Below are 5,804 nucleotides of genomic sequence, written 5' to 3'. Positions count from 1 at the left end.
TTCCGAAGTTAAACATCGACATCCACAGAATTGGCCTGGTGGTCTCCGGCTTATGCACGTTCTATGGTGAACCTGAAACTATCAATCACTTACTGCTATACTGCCGGCGCTTCTCATAACAGAGGCGGCTTATAGAAACTCTTTTTCAACATATCCGCCTGTGTGTGTCTACAGGCGTGTCTTGTTGTGAACGTTATGTTTCGTGGAAAGACGGTTTTCCGTGCGTCGACCTCTGAGACCAATTCCCTGCTTTGCGGAAACATCCGGACTTATTTATTACCGCCTGTGCCCTTCGAGGAGGGCGTCTCCCTGCGCCATGCAAGGCCGCTCTCCCTGGAGAGCATCTGTCAACGCGGGAGGTCCCCGAGTGGCGAGAGGGGAGGCGTCTGGCGGCTGAGACAACGGCGAAAGCGTCAGTCGCAAAACGAACCTTGTACGCATCGAACCTTTTTGTGAGCTCTCTCTTTTACCCAGTATTAAATTCAGTTGTTCTTCGTTCATCGGTTGCTTACTCTTCAACGACCGTCAACGTATTCACGACATATCATACATTGCTCTTTCCTTTGGAGCTTCATGTTTCTATACGCCAAGAGGAATGTGCACTCCACTGCGCCAAACTTTCTTTTGGAATGAAAACGGCCCCTATTGTGGAATTCTTAATTCTTATTTATCTCAGCTTATGCACAAATTCATTCTTACTCAAACCTTCCAGTTGCCAACACAAAAAGCCCTTTACCCATATCCAACTTATAAAAACCAATTTTTTTCTAAGCCGCCTCGTTGGCTCACTGGTTATGGCTCTCGACTGCTGGCCCGAAAGAAGCGGATTCGATCCCGGCCGCGGCTGTCGAATTTCGATGGAGGCCAAATTGTAGATGTCCGTGTCCTGTGCGATGGCAGTGCGCGTTAAAGAACCCCAGGTGGTCGAACTTTGCGAGACCCTTCCCTACGGCGTCCCACATAGCCTGAGTCGCTTTGTGACGTTAAACCCGCATAAATCAAATCAATTTGTTTCTAATTTTAATCTGCCAGCCTTCTTTCAAATCTTATCATTTAAAATATTTTTGAGCATTTGCAAATGCCACTTGTGTCTTGGCCAATTCTTTCCGGTGGTTATGCGTCATTTGTTCCTAGAGGACAACTGCTCCAGCCGCGCGCAGCAGCCGCACTGACATATGGTCGCTAAGTCATTTTCGTATAGTGTACTTTAAGCGACTGCAAGCTTTCAGGATAAAACGGTTCAGAGTTTGCATATGCAGAACGCAAACGGGATAATAGCATTGGTGTACGGACACAATTATCTGAAGTTAACGGTGCGGTGCGATTATATGCCCCTGAAGAGCTTTTGTATGCAGTTAGCGTGAGAGCAGACCTAAGGAAAATTACGTTAGTGTGCCGCAAGCTGCTTATACCCTCAGACAGTGGCGCACGAGCCTATCTGCGCTATGTCTTAACCACTGAAGGTGCAACAGAACGCAGGAATCTAGCACGAGGGCGAAAATATTTATCCAGAGATTTAAGAAGGTCGCCGAGAAGAAACATTTATTGTGGGGAATAGCCCGAAGGTAGGCCGGTGAGAACATTTTTTCCCTGTACACAGAGTAAAAATAAGGCACATAACTGTAAAGCAAATCGTCGCAGTGACAATTTATCCCGTGTAGCATCGTTGAAGTTAGATCCGCGCAAATCAAAGCGAAAGCGTTCCACGCAAAGATATCCCAATAGGCAAAGCGAAGCAGGTAATTATTTTTACTCTTCGATAGATGAAAGCTTAACGACGATTACTGGCGAATACTTTTACTTCCCAATAGTAATCAAATGGCACATGTGGCGGCATAAGAGGTCAGCCTGCTTTCTCTACTGCGCCAAGGTGGCGCTATGCCCGTGGGTCACTGACGTCTCTGCCAGGGTGACGTTTTCTCCGACGACGTCTAAGCTCGCGTCCGAAGTCGACCTGCTGAGGCTGCCGGTCAGGGGCGGAGCGGAGTGGCAGTGTGTGTCGTCGCGTTGCTTAGCCGGTGTCCGGATCTCGTCACCTTGCATCTCTGCCAAGAACAGGTAGACGATCACTATGAAGGTGACCGCTACCACCATGCAGAGCAAACCGAGCATGTACAGCACGCACTGCGTCCAGCCGCCTTCGTAGAGTTTGGTCATGCCCTTGGACAGGCTAACGAATGGCGCCGACTTCACGATGGCGGGACCCGGCTGCGCCTCCTGGGGAGAAAAGGGCACGGCGGCGATGGCTTCTGCATCGGCGCTGGCAGCCACTTTCGGTTTGTTGGAACCAGAAGCTTGTGACAGAGGTTCCCCTGGAGGGACTACAGGACGCGGCGGCTGCGGTGGTGGCTTGGATGAAGGAAGTCTTGGGGCCTTGCGTTGCGACGATGTGCCAGAGGAATGTGCCGGAGGCCCCTGGAGCGGCTGGTCTGTTGGCCGTAGCATGTTTTGACATTGAAGAGCTGGAACAGTCGACTGATAACTGCTGTGACGGTGTCAGAACGCCGGAACGCAAGGTCAACCCAAGCGGGAGAGGGCTAAGGAAAATGGCGGACAATGAGCGTTCGGAGAACGTGCCCCGCGTGAACCAAGCTACCGCGAGGAAAGAATAATGGCGACGATGATGGCGATCATTGTGCAGCTGACGACAACGACATCCTGCAGATCCGAGCTCTGGATTGAGGACCCCACTTTGACGGCTTTAGCACCAACTTGATTTATCAGAGCAAAAAACTTTTCTCTCTTTAAATATAAATACCTGGTGTTTCCTGGAAGCTCGCCACTAATATTATGCTGAAAGCCCTTTATGGCTCATGAGTGGCGTGGACAGGATGTGTAACGCTTTCACCAATCCATAGCCATCTAACAAGCCAATTCATGATGCAATTCATAATCCAACAAGTCAAACCATCATCCACGATCTAATCCATAAATGCACGAACTGTCAGTACGACTGTCAGTCAGTACGACATTGAAACACTACAGGCATTGTATACTATTATGCACATTAAGCCATTGTCCCGTCCTCGATCTCCAAGTTAACAAGACCTCTGTCTTTCCGTCTTCAAATCTATCAGACTACATATCACTCATCAGACATCTATCAGACATCTATCACTCATTTTCCCGTCAAAACTTTCCTTATCCAGCAATTAACCGCCTGTGTCTTGGCCACTCCCCCGTAGTGGGTATGTGCCAGCAACGTCTGAGGCCTTCCTTCCTTCCTTCCTTCCTTCCTTCCTTCCTTCCTTCCTTCCTTCCTTCCTTCCTTCCTTCCTTCCTTCCTTCCTTCCTTCCTTCCTTCCTTCCTTCCTTCCTTCCTTCCTTCCTTCCTTCCTTCCTTCCTTCCTTCCTTCCTTCCTTCCTTCCTTCCTTCCTTCCTTCCTTCGAGAAGGCTAAAGCGACCAGCCCACCCACCTGGAGCATCCTACCGAGAAGAAGGCTTCTACAGTCACTAATATCCCAGAGGTCTCTCGAAGCCAGCGACCGGCCATCCCTCAACACTGCAGAGCGAAGCGGCCCACTGGTTAAGAGGCAATTAAGCGTCACACTTTTGGATAAAGGCTTCAAATTCGAAGCTACGGTCTGTGCGGTGGCCTGCTTTGGGATGACACTTATAGTCATTTGTATGATCGTCATCGTCATCTGTTCCAGCATGCGACGTCAGCCGCCTGAGTCGCTGTCGGACTGCCACCATGTCAGGAAGGTTGTTTCGGCTCCCGTGGTGCCGACGCCGCCGCACATTGTCATCGGCTAAGAAGAAGTGGATGGAGTGATATCGCAATTCGAACGATGCCCGAGACATGCTGCTGATCCGCCTCAGGCAACCAGCGGTGACACCGGCGGTTACACGAAAGTACAGAGATGTTTTAAGTACATAAATGCGAAAGTGCAGAGAAGCTTTAAAGCTTGGACGTTCGTGGCGGCCATTAACCATCCTTGTAGAGGTGTCCTAGTGAATGCAAGGTGCTTGCTTGCTGATTTTTTCTGATTATGTTGTTGTGTACTTTGTTAAATTAAACGGTGTTACTAGTCGGAACCTGACAAAACTGTATTCCGGGGCCGTGATCTTTAAAGATACTCCTCCTTTGTCGATTTTTTTTTTGCCTCTTTGCCACTAGTCAGCCCCGCCTTTAATAACAGAGCCGACGAGCATCATTGCTTGACGACTGTGAATCCTGACGCCACAAACGACACCTTTCCAATCATAAAGAGAGAAAACAGAGTCAGGAAACGGATATGTTCAAGGTACCACTGGTAGGGGCACTGGCGCTAACCGATATGCGTGTGCATAAAGTGAAAAAGATCACAGTTTCCTAAAGCGCCATTTAGGTTCATGACATGACGCATTCTTCGGGGCTCATTTACTAATGACACGGCCTAACGTCGCACTCTTCTCCAGTGCGGTTGGTTTGGGCTATTCTAAGTTTAACTATTTCGACCTACAAATCGTTGTTGCTTGGAAACTGACGATTCCACACTTGCTGCATGTGCCCCTGCGTGGGCTCATGTACTTCCCACTTTTCACGCTTGCTGCTCCTGTTCACTCCGTTCTTAGCGTGCGAGCACTGGAGCTACCACTCAGCCACTTGGACGTTATCTGTGAGGTCCCTCTGTGTGTCCACAAGGTTGTGGGCTACCTGCCCTACGTGCCTCACCTTCCACCTAGGCGGCCCCTCTAGGCTAATAGAGAGTTTGTCTTGTGCTTTGTGTTCCTTTGCCTGTACTGGCTTGAGTTTTCGTTTCAAGAATTACGAGCGAAATGAATTGTGCGAAACGAATTGCAAGAAGTTTAATACTGTAGTTTTCCTTACTAGCTCGCAGTGTTACGTTGAACAGAAAAAAAAAACAAGAGGCGGAACAAGGCGTGGTCACCTCTTTCAGTAGTTGCGACAGCTCGGCAAGGATGGCGTCTTCTTCGAAAGCTTTTCATTCGGGCCAGAGCCCCAAGTAGCTGCGTATAAAGAACCGTGGCTACTTCGGCATGCGCCGGTACCTGCACACACCCCATTACTTGCTTCACCCACGGATGGTAGGAACGAAAGACTTCATTGATGACTAATAGATCTTAACGCCAGCTGCCGAGTCGATAAAGTGGCACAGGAATCAAGCAAATCGTGAGCCAGTGTTGCGCCTTTCCTTTCTTTAAAACAAACGAAGGGTATAGATTGCGAATTAATACAAGAGTGGGAACTACACTATTTGTTCGTGCAAGCAGCCCCTCAGTCCGTGAAGTGTACCGGGAATGCGTTCGAACTGAAAACCGCAACCGGAAAGACGAGTATGCACGTGATCACATAGACACCAAAACGGGCCTGTGAGACGCTCAACCGGCCAGTCGCCTGTGAAACGTCAACACAGGCCTGCCACGCCGGAGTTCTCGGCCGTTAATAATAATCAGATTTCGCTGATTGATGCGCTTAGCCGGTAAGCTTAGATCTAATATTTTTTTCTTATACTTTCTAATCAATTATCTTTTAGCGATAAACAGTTACAATTTTAATTTCACACTGATCTACAGCAAAATTAAAAAAAAATACACTCCTTTATGCTCCTTTGCTTGAATGACTGTTGGCTTCTCTCGCGTGCTTACTCCACACATCGCACTGATGGTGCGAGCCCGGATAAGACACGCCCGCAGACAACACACGGCACCACAGCACCGCTGCTCAGTCTTCAGGTTGTGCCCATGGTTTCCTACATAACAGACCCAAGAGGTCTTTACGATGAATTCGAAAGGCATCGCCATATTCGACACTGGGCTTTGGAAGGTAGCTGCCAACACTTGTTCGCAGAACCGTAAA

Source organism: Amblyomma americanum, chromosome 3 (genome assembly GCF_052857255.1).
Source record: "Amblyomma americanum isolate KBUSLIRL-KWMA chromosome 3, ASM5285725v1, whole genome shotgun sequence".
NCBI lineage: Eukaryota > Metazoa > Arthropoda > Arachnida > Ixodida > Ixodidae > Amblyomma > Amblyomma americanum.
This window is presented reverse-complemented; position numbering follows the sequence as displayed.